The sequence below is a fragment of the Heliangelus exortis genome, chromosome 30 (assembly GCF_036169615.1).
Source record: "Heliangelus exortis chromosome 30, bHelExo1.hap1, whole genome shotgun sequence".
In the NCBI taxonomy this organism is placed as follows: Eukaryota; Metazoa; Chordata; class Aves; order Apodiformes; family Trochilidae; genus Heliangelus; species Heliangelus exortis.
Window position 1 is genome coordinate 2878407 of NC_092451.1, and position 17087 is coordinate 2895493.

A 17087-nucleotide genomic window follows, 5' to 3' on the forward strand; every position below is an offset into this window, starting at 1 on the left:
TGCCAATTATCACTTTGTCTTCATTGGCTGCACCTCCCAGAAGGGGTATTTGTGCCTTTAAAAGCACCATGAGTGAGCCCTGCAAGTTTTATTTCCTATTTTATTTCCATGGGGCTAGTTAGAAAAAAGAGAAAGTGGGGCAATGTTATGGAGTAGATAGTGACCAAAAGGCCTCTTCTTAATTTAGCATCTGCTATTTGGCAGAAAATGCCAACCTAAATCACTTCTGTGCAGGTAAGTTTGTTGGTGGATCATGTCTCTGGAGTAATATTACAGGACTGAAGTCTCTGGACCTTGTGCTTAAGTCTCAGTGGGCAAGATAAAGATTGGGAATGGTGTTGTCCTTGCTGTGTTACTCAGAGAGGGGCATTGTGAAGCAGTCAGACTTGTACAGAACAACTGCTCAAACCTGGCTATTCCAGCATTTTTATATCTTCCCATTATCTCTCAAGCTGATGGAATAAAAGAAATAAAATAATTTCTAAAAGGTAACTGCATCTTACTGAGATATTTTAAAGGCCATCTAATTCATTAAGCCTTAGATCAAACTATTTCAAGCTACATTTAAAAAAATCCCATCCAGTGCTCTCGCTGAGTAAATTCCTGTGAATTTTTCTAACATCTCTAATCTGTCTGAGTACCTCAGTGATATGCCATTTTGTCCCTGTGATTTTCATGCAGAATAGACATAAAACCTTAGCCAGTACATGTCCATCCATTTTACAGTAGGCATTGTCTCTCTTAGCCCAGCAGCCCCTCAAAAAAAGCCTCAACTTTTTAATCTAGTTTAGGGAGAAATATCACCTTTTATAACATTTACTTTTTCATCAGGCAGAACTGTTTTCCCAGCAGCTTTATTCCTGAGTTGCATCTATAATATAATGTGGGAGCAGTTTAGGCTTATGTGAATTGAAAATTCAAGTGTTAGATTATTTTGGTGAAGCATCCTAATTATAGATATTTGTGGTCTTGCTCATTGCACAGAATTTCTTTTACTGAGAGCAGCTACAACTGAGAGAAACTTTGTGTATTTTCACTGAGGGCTTAGAGGACATTTTCAAACAGAAACGTAGATAGCAACAGCATATGTTACAACACAAATGTTTTGAGGTAAATAGATTGTTTTCTTAAATGTTACCAAAGCATTTGTTGCATCAACAAATCCTCCAGTTTTCATTTTTCATATACATTTTAATGCATGTAAAACAAGCATAAAATGGAAGCTTCAGACACACTCCCACAGCACCAGGGCTCTGGCTCTGTCATCGTCTCTCTTAAATGACAAGTGTGAAATATGTGGTGTGCTCCCAAATTATAGCTTGCAGATTATGTTGTCAATTTGCTCACATATTTGTAGGCCTTTTTATTATTTTTTTTTTTTTAAGAAAGTCTTTTTCCTTCATCTTCACAATCTCTGTGAGACAAATATAATGTCTTCCTTTCTAGTGCTTTACATCTGGTTGGAAAAAGCAAGTATCAAGCCTAATATCTCTATTTTAAAGAAAAAATATTCAAAAAAGGAGAAACAATTTGAAGATTCTTATTGATTTTAAGCTGAGGGATTTAATTATGTTTAAGAGCAGGCTCTTTCAACAACCAAAGGTAGCAGTTTTTCCTGGGCCAGAATTTGCAGAATGAAAAAAAGCAGTTGATTAATTTAGATTTGTGTCACAGGTGTAGCTGTTTCTTTTGGGAGCTTTTTAGTCAGATGATTTTAATTTCTACAAGCAGCTCTATCCTTTTAATAATCAAACCTCCTCTTAGTTCTCAATTTTATTCAAATTGTGACAGTGCTGGATCCCTTGGTACCTAGGGAAAGACATGCTGGTAATATAGATGTTATCATGGCCATCAGTCATTCTCCCTTAAAGGGATGGGATGTGACAAATTGCATCTCTCTGTAGTTGTTTATTGTTCAGCTTCTTGCTTTCTGCCAGCTCTTCTACACTCTTGATCCACACTCATTTTGATTTCTGCCTTGTGCATCTGTGAGTAATTGCTTCACCATGCAGTCAGCTTTCTAAGCCATGTGACTAAAATCTTAATTTTTATCTTTTCACTTTTCTCTGGTCCCTTACATTTTCTTTCTTATAGAAGTACTTGCACGTGTTTCCTGGTATGCAACTTTGGTGTGAGTGACTGGAGTATGCTCTTTGCCTTATTTCCTATTTTAGGGGTTTTTTTAACTTTAATTCTTCTGTCACTTTGCACAAAGAGACACCAGCACCTTGCAGTCCTCTGGATTCCTCCATGCTGCTTGTCTGATTGCTTTACCTTAAAGGTGGAGTGAGAAAGTGGAGCATGAGCCCTTGGGGGAATCACTGAATGCACCACAGAAGCTAATTTCCTGTTAGCAACATAGCATTACTCAAACCTGAGTATTTGTCTATGCTAATTCTCTTAAATTAATAATTACTGTCATGGTGGTAACAAGGAGGCACTTGAGCAGTTTTATTTTCCATTTCTAATTCTCCAATGGCAATAAGATACAGCCTTGGAATTAAAAGAACCCAGTTACAATACCTGGCTGAGAATATGAGACTCAAAAGTGCTTTTTTCTTTAGCACGCAGACTCTTGGGACACACTTTGGTCCCTGCAAGGCAATGAGGCTGCTTGTGTGTCCTCATTGGTCAAACAACTGATTTTTCCTAGCAATTCACTTTAATGTGTTATAGATCAGAAATCTTTTAAAAGGCTCCTCTTAGAAGCTTTGCAAGGAAGTTAAAACTGCATCTTGTGAAGCACTTCAAAGGTTTGGGGCAAGGAGCTGCTTTGAAAAAGACACATGGCCAGAATCTTGAATGCTCTGGTCTTGCTTTTTGTGACACTTAGAAGGGCAGCTGAGGCTTTAAGTCATGCCCTGAATTGTCTTTCACTAAAATGTTCACTAAAATAACCTCTTGCCTGACTTTGGATTAGTCCCTAGGATTGGATCTTACAAATTTGTCCAGCATTCTGGCCAGGCTCCCAGTGAGGGCTCCAGCTCCTGCAGCCTTAGCAGTCATCACACCATGAAATGTCTGCAGCATGAAACTTCTTCTGCTTTTAGGAACTGAGGATGAGTGGCTGCAACCAGAGACCAAAAGCCTGTTCAGATGTGACCCAGGAGAACACTTACCCCATGCTTCCCATGGATCACAAAGATGACTTGGACAACAGAAATATTTGCTATGGAAATGAACAGTCTGATGGCATTTTTTCTGTTGAGAGATGTGAAAATGACCAGAGCTCAGTAAAAAATTCATGTAAAAAATGAGAAGGAATTGGCAATGGCACCCTGAACACAAGCAAGGAAGTATTGTCTTGAGTTTCCTGCCTGTGACAGAATCTCTGGATGAGCTTGGAGAAGCCCCTTCTGCTCCTTAAATCTCTTTTTCTGCAGTAAAACATGTTTAAGCCTCAAAGGCAGATTTTTCCTCTCTTTCCAGTATTTTTAAATAACTGATTGCACCAGCTGCAGTCCTTGTGGCAGGGAGGGTCTTCAGGAAAGTCTCTTCAGGGTAAATAAAAACAAGGGTTGGACTCAGCATGTAAGCTTAATTAAATTCAATCATCTTGTAGTCTCTTCACTTCATGCAGTTCTATTGAAGACTGATACATTTCTGGGTAGCATGAACCCAATTACAGCTGCATTTTGAAAACAGCAACAGTTGCCTTTCCCCAGGTGAGCTTTGTGGTGGTTTTGTTTCTTTTTTCTCATCAGGGTCTAATTTCAACCCAAGAGCACAAAGCAGCTCTACCATAGCTCAGGATGCTCTGCTATAACCTGTATTTCCTGGTGTCAGTCCAATGACAGCCATGGTCTGCAGAGCTGTCACTTGAGCCAGTGCCATCAGCCTGCACCCTGTGAGGTTATGCTCTTAAATTAACATTACTTTCTCTGGTGCCCAGCACTCAGAAGTTCCTTATTATCAAAGTGATCACTGCAAGGTTTTTTTTCCTCATCCATCACACTGCCACTGTGCCACTTTCCCTTTTGTTATAGTTTCCTTCTACTTTATTCTGATTTTTTACATGAGACTTTCTCTGTCAAGTCTGTTTTTCCTGCAGTAATTTGGTCACTTCCACAGATCTTGTGGATTTTTTGAGATCCAAAGCTGCTAATAATTTATTTTCTGTAAGTTCAGGGAGAACAGATTTAGTGGCTGGTCAAAAGTCTGTCAGGTTTTTGGTTCTATGAAGCACCAGCATGTTTTCTAATCTTTCACAAAATCTCTATGTGAACACTAGAAAATTGGTTTTTAAGGAAGCAGTGGAGTTAAGGTACACATAAACCTGTGGGAAGACAAGCTTGGCATAAATTTGGCTGACCCCATGGGCTGCATTTCAGCCATTTCAGTCCAACTGAGTTATATAAGGAAAATTGGAGCAAATCCTCATTAATAATTGCTGCTCTCCAAAGCAGCAGTTTGCTTTCTCTCTGCCCATGCACCCTGGTGCTCCATCCTGAGAAGCTGTCACACTAATCAGGATGAGCTGAGTGTGGATAATGAATACAGTTTTGTTAAGGACTTATTGTGAAAGTAAAATAATAAAGACAGGGGGGTGAAAGCAACAAGAGTTAAAAACAGTCTGGAGATGTTGCTTTTGAGGAGAACAACAGGAGCATCTTTCAGCTGCACGTTGAAATGCCTAGAGGGAAAATGGAACAGGGAAAACCAGATGACAGTAAGGATAGATTGCAGGAAATTTTGAGGAGCTAAAGGCCCAGGACTGATTTGTAACTGCTATAGATCAGCAAAAGCTGCAATGGGAATGTGGAGGTTGCCTGCTTGGAATGCCAGATGGCTCAGGGATTCATGCTCTTCCCTTGGCAAGGGTCATGTAGCTGAGCTGGGAGGCAGAAGGATGCAGCTGCACATCCCTAGGTTCAGGTTGACTGACAAGTCAGCCAGAATGCCCTGTCAGTATAGGCACTATCTTAAAGTACCTGTGAAATATCAGACAGAGCCATCCACTGTGACATCAAGACAAGAGATCTTCCCATGATCAGTGGTGCTGCATGACACAGTTGGTTAATATCTCCTTCCTGCAGCAGAGTGCAGGCCCCAGCTCTGTCAACACTCCTGTTTTGGCTTTATCTGAGAGTTGGCTGAAATTAATGGCATTACTCAAAGCACAGCACACAGGCAGGAGCCCTGTGTAATAGAAACCTGCAACTTGGCAGTAATGTTTTTCCATTTTCAGTTCCCCAAACCGTGTGGTTTATAATCAAAGTCATTAAGAAAATGAAAGGCAAAATAATGCACAAGGGTGCTTTTCCTCTTTTTAAGCTTATTTTAACAAATATGGCTTTGGTGGAGTCTGTGATACTTTTTTTTTTTTTTTTTCCTACTTCAAAGTGCCCCAGTTTTCACAAGAGCTGTGCTTATTAACCCAACTACACATACATGTTCTGCTTCAGTTTCACTGCTTGCTTCAGAAGTGAAAGGGATTTATATGCCCAAACCTTTCTTGCTTACTTTTTCAGACTGCCTACAGGCCATTAATGCTTTCTCTAGCAGATACAATCCAGCTGTGTAGCTGCAGGCCTAAATGGCATCAGTTGGCTACTTGCCTGTCATCTTGATGGGTATTAATAGAGAGCATTTCTTTTTTTTCCTGGTTTCTCAATTTTTTAATTATTTTGCTTTTCACTGGTGTGTCTCTGCTGTTGTTAGCTTACTGGGTATGCTTGCAATGGGCCTTTTGGATGGTGCTGGACCCTGGGGAACAGGAAACTTAAGGCAGGCACTGTCTCATGTGAGAGACATCATCTGACTGACACCACATGGCAGGAGCCTTGTTACAGGTGTCCCACAGAGCAACTTGAAGCACAGATGTTCCAGAGAAGTTTTATACTTTTGATCCAGCAAGAAATCCCAGTAAATATTGACTTCCCAGTGAAACTGAGATAGAACACTTTGTGTTGTACAGGCTGGAGGCTGGTGAGACCTTGTGACTGTGCTCCCTGCAGAGCTGCACAGTTCAACAGAAGACAGTGGAAAACCAGGAGGGAAGAAAAGAACCACAGGAGAGCTACCACTGATGGTCAGGTAACTCTTGGGATTGCAGGGGGAAATAAATTACTCTGTCTGGCAACTTTATTATTCCTTTTGGTCACATTTATGAGGTTGACATGAAGTTGAGAACTGTTACAATCCAAAAAGAAAGGCAGGTGCAGCAATGCAAAGTGGTTTGTCATGTAGCATGGGTGACAACTTTAGTGTTGCAATAAACTGGTGTTGCAGTGGGGAAATACTGTACCTGTTAAGTCCTTTTGAGAGGAAACACAGTAGCCAACATGTTACTATATAATTTGTTTTATGAGCCTCAATAATTACAGTGAGCAGTTCCCAAAATAAACAGACAAGAGGGCATAAAGTGAGATGTCACAGCCAGAGCAGCTCCACTGTGTTTCATCTCTTACAGTCATTTTGTGCATCTGTTAGCACTTGAGTTCACAGGGAATGATCCAGCACCAGCTGACTGGATGAAAGGATATCTGTTATCTTTAGGTTCTGCTGGATTAACATCAGACTTATTAAAACTTTTAGTCTGGGCCCAGTTGGTAGTTTGGAAGGTGAGAACATCTTGTTTCTATGAGGGTCTTAAATTTAAATTATCTAGGACATCTGTCACATATTCAGTACTTCTACATGTGTGAGGACTCTGTTAGTGGGTTCAGAAGTGTGTAGTACCAAAATGGACTTCCAGGTGTGTATGTAACAGTCTGCTTTGCAATTAAAAAATGAACCTGATGTATTTCCATATTTTTATTCTCTTGAAATGCCTTCAGTCTGGGGCATAAGTCTGTAGAACAGGAGATACTCATATAAAAGGAGAGAAGCTTTGAATGTATGGGTCCAGTTACTGGTGCTGGCTTCACTTGACTAAGTCATAAAATCCAGACTGTATCTGTCTGCAAAGTATGTATATTAATACATTGTAATACAGGAGGAAGATTATAAAACTGTTGATGGTTTTGAGATCATTCACTGGTAAATGTGCTGTTAAAAGGGTGGATGGAAATGGAAATCAGACTTTCCCTGAGTTTTTTCACAACCTGCTTTGCAGAGTATAACCTAGAGGCTAACTCACCATGAAATTTATTATTCACTTAAATATTGCATTGCTGTGTTGTGTTCAACTGAACAATGTTTTCTGCTGCTCACTATCTGAGGGAACAGTCTGCTGCTACTACTCCATAATTGTTCTCCTAATGTATACTTTATTAAACTCCTGCTGTTTTCTTGACTGGTTTATCTACTAAAAATAGCCTGATTAATAAAATAGATGTCAGATGTACCCATCTTTAAGTATTTTTCCCATGGAATTATACAGTACTAAACAGTAATTTGATTTTTTTTTTCTTTTAGTGCTAAGCAATGCCAATTATTCTCTGCAGAGGTGCTAGTGGATTGCTGGTAGGATGTTACAGATTTGAATTCAAATCAGGTTGGCAGTGATGAGAATTCAGGTGTTAACTGGTCTGTTGTGCCATGGCAACCATGGAAAAGATTACAGTGCCACTAGCCCAGGTGAACTGAATCTGGATGAAGACCATTTTCCTAGATTTTAACCTTACAAAATCTGAAATAAACGTGGTTGGGAAGCCCTCATTAAAATCACATCTGCATAATTACATGCTGTGTATTTGAAATTCCCTCTGTAGTTTCAAATGGATACAGTGCAGGCTTGTGAATGTGTCCTATGCCTGTTTCTGTCCAAATCACAATTACCACAGCATTTCTTTGGCTATTTTTGGGCTGCAAAAACATTTGAACAAAGCTCTGGTGACTGTTGTTATGCAGATGTAAAGCAGTATTTCATTCTTCATCTCTGTTATATATTCAAATGTTAATTGTAGTTTCCAAACAATACATCATTAAGTCACAGGATATCAGTGAAAGAAATTCTTTACTCTACAGATCAGTGACACAACACACTACTCATCCAAATATTTGTCCATGCCATTTGAGGCTCTTACCTGTTCCCTGTTGGGTATTGGAAGGAGAAATGGGACATTGCAGAGGGCTTGATTATCCTCTCATCAGCAGCTATGTCACTTGGTTGATTTGATGGCATCCTTCCAGCCTGCAGCACTATAAATAAAAAGAGGATCAAGTACTATGCTTACAGAAACAATGTGTTAAATTAATCTATCAAAGTAATGCTGTTGGCTTCCCTGGGATTACTCTCCAGGATTAACTTGTGGTGTTCTCCAGCATTTCATAGTGGGAATTGACTGCTCTGAAAATCGTGGTGTAGGTGTCATGCAATTTCTTATGTGAATGGCATCTTTCTACTTCAAAAAAACCAACAACTAAGTGTGAAACTGAAGAGCATCCTTTGTAGACATAGGCAGCTCTCTGGGCAGGCTGTGAGGTGCTGCTCTAAAGCATGGCAAATCTTCCTCTGCTGCCTTCCCATGTGTTTGATGAAGAAGGTCAGCAGAACAGTGAAGAGAAAATAAGGTTTTTCTCTGTGAGAATCCACCACGTGAATGCAAGTTAACATCAATTAGGGTTTGACATTGCTTTAGCTGTACTCATGCTCAGTGCAACATCAAACCTGGGAGGATACTTGCTGTATTCAAACCAGCTTCAGAAGTACCAGGAACTTAAAAGACACACCAATAATTCTCAAAGTGGAAGCCATGCTCTGATGTGACCAGACTTCAAACATCAAGCTAAAAACTCAGGTTTTAGAACTTGCTAATCCCAGTAGTATCTCTCCCTGTCAAGCTGGAGGGCACAAGTATGGTTCTTTGTACCATGCTTAAGAGTATTTCAGTCTTATAATGTGCTGCACAGAGCCTTTCTGAGAGAAGGGCAGGCAAAGAAGGGAGCTGCCCCTGGCTTAGTTTCAGCAAGTACAGTGAAGGGTCTTGCTGGAACATGCAAAAACTGTGAAACATTTCCCTTTAGTGAGCCCACAATCATCCTGTACATCTCTGCCATTCTTTTAATTGCATTTCCTTTGCAGTGTAATGGATACCAGAGATATTTTCTCTATCAACGAGCAAATCTGAGGCTAAATTGTCATGCAGAAAAGCACTGCAAATGAAGGGTTTGGAAATGGTGTCATGCAGACATGACAGATGTGTGTGCTGCATCTGTGTTAAAGCACAGAGAGAGGAGGTTGGTCCATCTGACATGCAACAGAAAAGGCTGATGACTGCAATTAAATATGAGGCTCAGCAGAGTCATCCTCTAGCTGGAAGCTGCTTTCTACTCAACAGTTCTCATCTTTTCTTCAAATGGAGGGCTGCAGTCTGCTCTCCAGCTGCTGAGAGGCTTTAATTCACTTCAGGTGCTCACTGGGATATTTCATTCTACCTTTTGACATTTTGTATTTTAATTAAGCTTACCTTGTAGGAAACAAGATGCTAACAACTAGGTTTACCTCACTAACACAATGCTTGGAATGAAACCTGCTGCCTGTGCCCTTTCCAAAGCCTGTGTTCCTGTTGTGTGTGACATCTCCAGAGAGCCCAGGCAGGCTGTGTGTGACAGCTCAGCCTGTTCATTACAACAGGGCTTGCTTCACTTCCAGCTTCCTATTATTTCAACTTTATCAGGGGGGGAGCATTTGTCTGGTTTTACCATCACTCTGTTCCCAGGGAGAGAACCAAAAATGAACAGTGTGCAGTTTAATGTCCAGATGTACAGTGCCAAAGCTGTGCTCCATGTAGAGTGCTGCTTCCTGCCAGTGGGGAATAGTTTTATAGCTCTGAGACTTCTGTACTGCTTTAACTGGAGTAGCCAGTCTTTTTTTTTTTTTTTGTGCTAATTACTGAAAATACAGAAAACCAGCTACACAATTCCTAGTCTTAAAAAGCTTACAGGCAAGGCATAAAACAAAAGATGAGAAGAGATAGAGTCAGAAAGGGAACCCAAAGAAAACAGTGAGATGGCTCTGCCTAGTATGTGGGAGTCTGATTTCAGCATAGCTTTCCAAATAAAAAAAGAAGAAAGAGTTTTGTGTTAGAGTCTGGTATTTTATCTCGTGTTTGCTGCAGTGGCATCACTTTGTTGAAATTTGACCTGTCATGTGTCCTGGAGCTCAAAAGCTGGTTAAGGAATATTTTATCTGCATGTGGTTTGCAATGTTTACCCCTTCAATCCAAACATATTTGTTTCTTTTTGATTTGAAAAAGTTTTGAAAAAGAAAATAAAATGTAGTGGCAGTGAGGAATGACTATAGCTAGGCTTGAGTAAAACTGCAGTGGGATTATTTAGTTTTCTTCATTGCACTGCAGGATAAGAGCAATCTTCTTTTCCAGGAATAAAGCTAAATCACAGGTGGCCTCAAAACAATTTCAGCTTTGCCAAATGTTTTTATGTATCAGATACATTATTAAAATATTTTCTTTGCCTCCATTCTCCATTTGCAGTGTATGCTAATACTTCCTTGCAACATAGAGATGTTGGCAACAGGAATGCATTAATATTTTACTGGAGCAAGTGTTCAGCTTTGGTATGAGATCAGGGTGGCTATGCAGCTACCTGAGCTACTGGGGGCAAGATCAGTCAGAAAAACAGTTCCTTAACATTTAAGTGCCTCAAAGTTCTACTGTGAACAAAGAAATAAATAATGTGATTATTTGGTGACCTTTTTTTTTTGTTTCCTCCCTGTTTGCTCACAGTTGGCTTTAATTACAAACAGCAATTATAGCTCTTTTGCACACTGCCAGCAGAAATACTGGGGATATACAGGTTTCTAACACCTATATATTACTCTGATGGGCTTGCTTGAGCTGAATGTGGTGCTTCATGAAAGAGTGACATTGGTATGACTAGTTACAGAAGCTGTTTCTGCCAGTTTAAGTAGCATCCTCAATAGACACAATAGCTTTAGTGTGAAGATTGAGTTGTGGAGAGAGCTGCATCGTTTTTCTGCCCTCTTGACCTTGTTTTTCTGTTGCTGAACTATTTTGTCTTTCATTTCTCTGACCTGAAACACACAGGTCACAGATGTCTGGAAAGTGATGAGCAGAAGCTGCCCAAATGCACAGGCCTATTTCCAGCACCATAGGTTGTGACAAACTGATTTAGATGTTCAGATCAAATGACTCTCTTCAGTTGACTGCATCAGCCATCCTGGGCACTGATGTGTGCTTCTGTATTAAGGTTTCTTCCTGAAAATTGCTGGGTGCTTTTTGTTATGTTGATTGTACCAGAGAGTGCAGTTAGGATATTGCTTCACCAGCCTGTGACTGTGTGTGTCACACATCCAGTGCCACCTTCTCTTCCTTGCCCCAGACCCTTCTAGTGCAGAGTGTTTAGTACACCTAGAGGTGATATGATGTGCCCAGGAAAGGAAGCATGCAGGGTTTGACAAAATGACAAATCATTTTGTGTGGGTGCTTCTGGAGAAGAGAGACTTTGAAAATGCATAAAAAAGAATGGGGAGGAAAGGAAAAAAAAAAAAAAAAAAAAGAAGAAAAAAAAAAAAAGGAAAAGGCAAAGAACTGAATATAAGTCTGGTTTACTGGAGAGCAGCAAAAAGGATGCTCTGAACTGAAAATGACTGAATTGCTGCAGCCTGGTATTGACCAAGTACCTGAACTGCAAGTATGTATAATACTGCCTTTACTGGTAGGAGAAACAAAACCCAGTTCCTACTGTTTCTATAGTACCCCAGTATAAATAGTATCCAGTGATTTCTATGCAACAGCAGTTAGCAAACTTAATAATGTACTTTGTGCTTATCAAAGATGGCAGTTCTCAAGCAAGATGGGTTAAATTTCAGTTTTGTAAGAAAAATACAGAAAACGAAAATAAATCCCAATGGTTTTCCTTTTCCTATGAAATTTAAAGTCTGTACACAACTGAATCCTTACAGGTTGTATCATTTATGTTTGGACTCCTGAAGGATCCAGGAGGAATGATCTCATTGCCTTTATTTTTGTGTCTGAAGCCCCAGTTGACTCTCCCAGTCACTAAAAAAGGGGATACTTTGGTTTTTCTTGTAGCTCTTGTGTATAATTTCTTCCTTTGAATGGATGCAGACAAGGCAATAAGCTGCCTGCAGACTGGGGAATAGACACTGGGTTTGAATCCTGGGTTAATCCTTTGGCTGCCAGCCCTTTCTTGTAATAGATAGTGGAAGTTCTGGGGTAAGTCTGCACTATCTTTATGACAACAGGCTAGCTGGCTGCCTTCCTGATCGTGTGCTTTGCTGACTTTTTCTGAATAAATAAGCATGTCATTAAAGGAAGCAGCATCCAAACCTCTTGAATGCTAACACGAGTTTGTTTAACAATCACATTAACAGCTTTAGACTTAATGAAGAGATGCAGTTTCTGTTGCCTCTCAGTCATGAGTAGACTTCAGTGTCCTTCTGGCTTCTCTGATTCCTGAAACAGTTGTAACTGGGAGAGGTTGGTTGTTTTTTTTTTTTTTCCCCTTCAAATGCTGGTACAGTCTTGCTGGTTGTGCAAGCCCATGAAGATGAAAGTCTTTCCATTGCAGTACTGGTCTGAGGCTCTGGAGATTTGCTTTTTATTTCCTGGCTTAACCCCTTCATGCCTTCACTTTGTGTTTCCTCAGCTCTGTAGAGAGAGGACTGAGCCAAATCTCCATCCACCTGAGTCATTATGTGAGCAGTTTACTGGTCTGGAAGCATTTCTGTGTTTAGTTGTTGTGTCTGTAACCTGAGTGGTCTCCTTCAGACATAAAATCAGGTATGTGTGTTATTGCTGCTTCTCAGCCTCAGCTTTTTATCAGGCCTTGGTTATAAGCACCTCTCATACAGATTGTGTTAGAAACTTATATTACAGTTTTCCATGACTGCATTGGCAATTACTAAATTTAAATCCAGAGTAAAGCACTGTTCAGTTACCAATGCTCTGCACAGTCTGCTGGTCTCTGCTCTGTTAATATTCACGTATTAAATAGCATTTTCTGGAATAATTTGTACTAAAAAGCTCATTGTCAGTCTGTCTCTGTGCCATTGCACTAGTGGTAAAGTCTCCCAGGATGCTACAGGTTTCCACTAGCTTTCAGAATTTCTTTTCCACTGTATTTACAGTTATAAAATACAATCCAGAGGCCTGTAAACCCTGAGTGATGGTCTTCCATTAAAGAATGTTTTATACAGGCACTGCTGAAAGCAATAATGCCAAGTGTTTTGTTAACCCCAAGCAAGCCATAAATAATGCAGTGTAATTTTCACACTGAGTCATTTATATATACAATGCCAGTGTAGATAAACTATATCACTGTAGAGATAAGCTCTATTATTCCCAAAGTGCTCCCAAAATTTTTGAAGTAGTGATATTTTGGGTGTTCCCACGAAACAACACATTGTGCTGTCTCCTGTTTTAAGGACTAAGTGTGGTTCAATGAAAGGACTGTAATCCTGAGATGCAAATCAGCTTGAGAGGAAAAAAAAGCTTTTTATAACTCTGGTCCTCCAAAAATCAAGGGTTGGATCTTTGGTTGAATTGACCAGCTCTTTGGTTTTGTCATTGAAGTACTTGGCAGTTCTGGGGGTAGGTGGCTGGAAAATAGGGAGAACACCAGCAGATGGGACTAAGGTTGGTCCTGGGTTGCTTTGGGAGGAATGAAGCCATTCATAGAGAGCTTCTCTGAGACCACATCATTAACTTGTTCTTTCACTCTACCTCTGCCTTGATTAGAGAAGTTAAAAATGTCATTTTCTGGGTCAGTGGCTCAAGCTGCTAGGATTTCAGTATCCCAGTATCAGCAGCCAGCCACATGCCTGAACTGTGGGAAATAACCATCTAAATATCTAAAGTAAATCAGAAGTCTGCTGCACTAGAAACTGTGCCAAACTGCAGAGTGACACTGTTACTTCAAGAGATCATTTCACATGATGTTTTAATCAAATTTGAGATCTAATATAACATTTCTGGATCATTTCTTTTTAGTTTCTGTATTTGTCAAAAGTTATGTATTTGAGTAATTTTACCGTTTTCCTTGAAAATTAATTCCCCAAAAGGAAAAGGCCTCTGCAAGCATACAAAAAAGCAAATTGAATAATAGCTTCTAATGAAAGTTTAAAAAGGAGTGGGGAGGAAAACTAGGTTACAATATTGAAAGTGTTTTGTATAAAAATGGATTTTAAAATAATTAGAGTAGACGAAATCTCTTTAGCATTGTTCCCTTATTAAAGCTTGTAAAGTGATTTGAGATTACTTTGGGGGATGCAGCTCTGAAGTGAAACCTGTCATTATGTCATGGAATTAAAATCCCTTTTTCAAAATATGAAACCAACACACAATGTTGAGGATTTTTCATCTCAGCTGCTTGGATGTCAGGAATTAGTTTTTATCTGAGCAACCTGTTTATCAGAAAAATCCAGAAGTTCAAAGGAAGATAACTGAAGGCAATAAAAGAGTTGAAGCAGGCTCAAAAATACATTTCCATCATGGCTTTATTCTCTGGAAATAAGTAGTACCACTGTTCTTAGCTATGCATAAATGAAAAGTCAGGCATGCCCTGAAGGAAGCAGCAAAAGATCAGCTTAACACCATTGTTACTTGGACCATCAGCCAGATGATAGACTGTCTGACAGGGCTGTGCAATTCCAGAGCCCAGATTTCCAGCCACCTTGCTTACTGTTTTCTGTATCCTTGCTTCTCAGGGCCAGGGGAGATCAAAATTCTTGGTGTCTGTTATTTTCTACTTGTAATACTTTGGGGTGTGTTGCTTGGTTTATTTATTTGGTTTTTGGGGGGATTTTTTTGTTTGTTTGTTTTGGTTGTGTTGGTTTTTTTTTTTTTTTAATCTGTGGCAAGTCAGGAAGCCTCGGTTTGTTCTCTTAGTGTCTTGGACATTTTATTTTCTCCAGGGGAAAAAAAATTGAAACGTAAAGTTCCAGTTTGCTCTCATCAAGTTTACAAAGGAAGAAATGGGCTTTGCTTGCAACGATGGAAGCCATCCAGCATTATAATATTATTTGTAGGGTATAGCATTTTCCCCTGGAGGAATGCCTGTTGTTTGAGGGAGAGCAAAGGAATTGAACAGGAAGGCCCTGGGGTCACTGGAAAATCCACCAATTTGCATTCATACTACACTACAGCTTCTCTACTGGTTTATATGATAGATACACAGTTCCCTAACTGTGTTGGGATCTGAGGTTCTGAGGCAAAAACATGGCACTGCCACTTGAATGGCAGCAGTTGTAGGTGGAAGATGGGCTGAAAGAAATCAATGAGTATTCACCATTGCAGTGTTATAAATGACAAAACTAATTGCAGTCTTAATTACAGTAGAGTAATTCTGGAAAAATAGATTAAGACATTAAAGTTAGACAAGTGTAACAGCTAATAAATGGCTGAGATAAGAGTCAGGCTATCATTTTATCTCTCTGCTTGTAATCTGAAGGGTTCTGTATCTTTAAACTGACAGATTTGGATTATTTTATTCCAGATATTTTTTAAAAGCAGACTCTGAAATAGTAAGCCAATAAACTCCAAGTGCTTGTCACTGGTGAATGAGCAATACTATCTCTTAGCACCCAGGCACAGAGCAATGGTGATGTATTTCCCAAGCAGACACAGACATTGTAATTTCATTATTGTGTTAAGTACAGTAATTGTTCGGTGTCTATAAGTACCTTCTATTCCCCCTCTGAACTTGTTCCTACATCAGAAAATTAATCCTTGTTCTGACCAAAACATAACTCCCATGGCATGCCTGCCAAGGTTGCTGGAGCAGCATTGTGGCACTCTGTCATCAGGCTACCGGTCGTTTGGATAATCCATGGCTGCAATCCATCACTTATGTGCTATTGTTTTGGTGATGTATGGAAGTAATGCATCAGTACAGGACGAGCAGCAGAAATATTCCAGAGCCTGCCATGCTTTGGGATGGGGAGGGGGGAAAGGTTGTTAGAAATGTGGAGGGAAAAAAATGAGTTATTTATAGGAGTTGGAAAGTAGGCTAAAAAGGAAGTAGAGTGAGGAGAGAGAATATAATATAGGGATGTTGTGATTTCCAGAGGCACCTAAATCACTAGGAGCTGCGGTTGTTTATTAAATCCTAAAATGTTGAAAGGGATTTTCTTAGTTTCCAGCTGCGTGTGGTAAGCATAGCACTGCTTTCCCTTTTTAACTGCTGGAACGGTGATTAAGGCGATATTTGGAGTCGGGAAACACGTACTCAGTGCTGGGCTCTGCTAATTAACACCTTTCCTGTCAGAGTTCTTACAGAATAAACACCTCAGGTGTGTGGCGGTGTGGGCCCTGCAGCACCTCAGGGCCGCTCCTCACTGCGGGCTGGGGAGGAGAAAACAACGAGAAGAGACAGAACAGAGTTCTGTGCTCACCGGTTGTGGTCACAGACAAAACAGACTCGGGGTCCACCACAGCTTTAGGATGACATTTGCTCCACCACGGTCCTTCCCCAGAGCGGCTGCCGCCTCACCACGGCCCGCAGGGGAATCTCTCCTCCGGCATCTCCTTCCCCTGCTTCCTCACAGATTTCGGTATCTCTGTTCAGGTATAGTCCTCACTTCCCGTTTCTCCTCTCCCCTGAAGGTCTTTTTTAGCAGTTTCTTTTCCGCTTTTCTTCAGTATGCAAGGGCAGAGCCGTTGTCACCCTCGCTGAGGGGTCCGGCCTTGCCCTGAGGCGGCTCTGGAGGGCGGGAAAGGCGGCAGCGCCTCACAAGGCGCTTCACCTCACACCGGAGCCCCGCCACAGGAACCAAACACACTTGGGCTGTTCTGTGCCCACCGCTGATGCTGAATTAAGTAATTATTAAATTTGCAGTATTAGTAGAGGGTTTTGAATTTAATGTTTTACATTCGGGTACCCGAAGGGTGTCATAAAGAAATCCAAGGCTCAAGTCCTGCTGGAGTGGATATGAGGAGGCCCAGTCATCTGCAGGCCCTCTGGGATTAGGCCCTTGTTGAACTTCAGAATCAACCCTATAACTGAAGCTGATACACCAGGATTATCTGAGTAATTTGGCACAACACATGCCTTTAGTGTGTTTAGTTAGTTGAAATGCAGGGTGTGTGAAGTTGGGCTGCCTCTGGGTATCTCAGTGGTTGCTTTTTTATTTTTAAAGAAAGCTGTGTGGAGATACTTTTGATTTAATATAGGGTTATTTCATAGCTTAGATTTCCTGA

At 40.4% G+C, this 17087-nt stretch overlaps 1 long non-coding RNA gene across 1 annotated transcript in view; it reads right to left on the reverse strand.

The window, feature by feature from the left end:
• Positions 1-16587, reverse strand: part of LOC139788828 (uncharacterized) — a 34999-nt gene extending 18412 nt beyond the window's left edge. Inside the window, exons 1-2 of the long non-coding RNA XR_011722950.1 lie at positions 16283-16587; positions 7971-8085 (exon numbers count right to left, since the gene is read on the reverse strand). This is a non-coding gene — a long non-coding RNA (uncharacterized lncRNA). The remainder of the gene's footprint in view (positions 1-7970; positions 8086-16282) is intronic.
• Between the last annotated feature and the right edge of the window lie 500 nt (positions 16588-17087).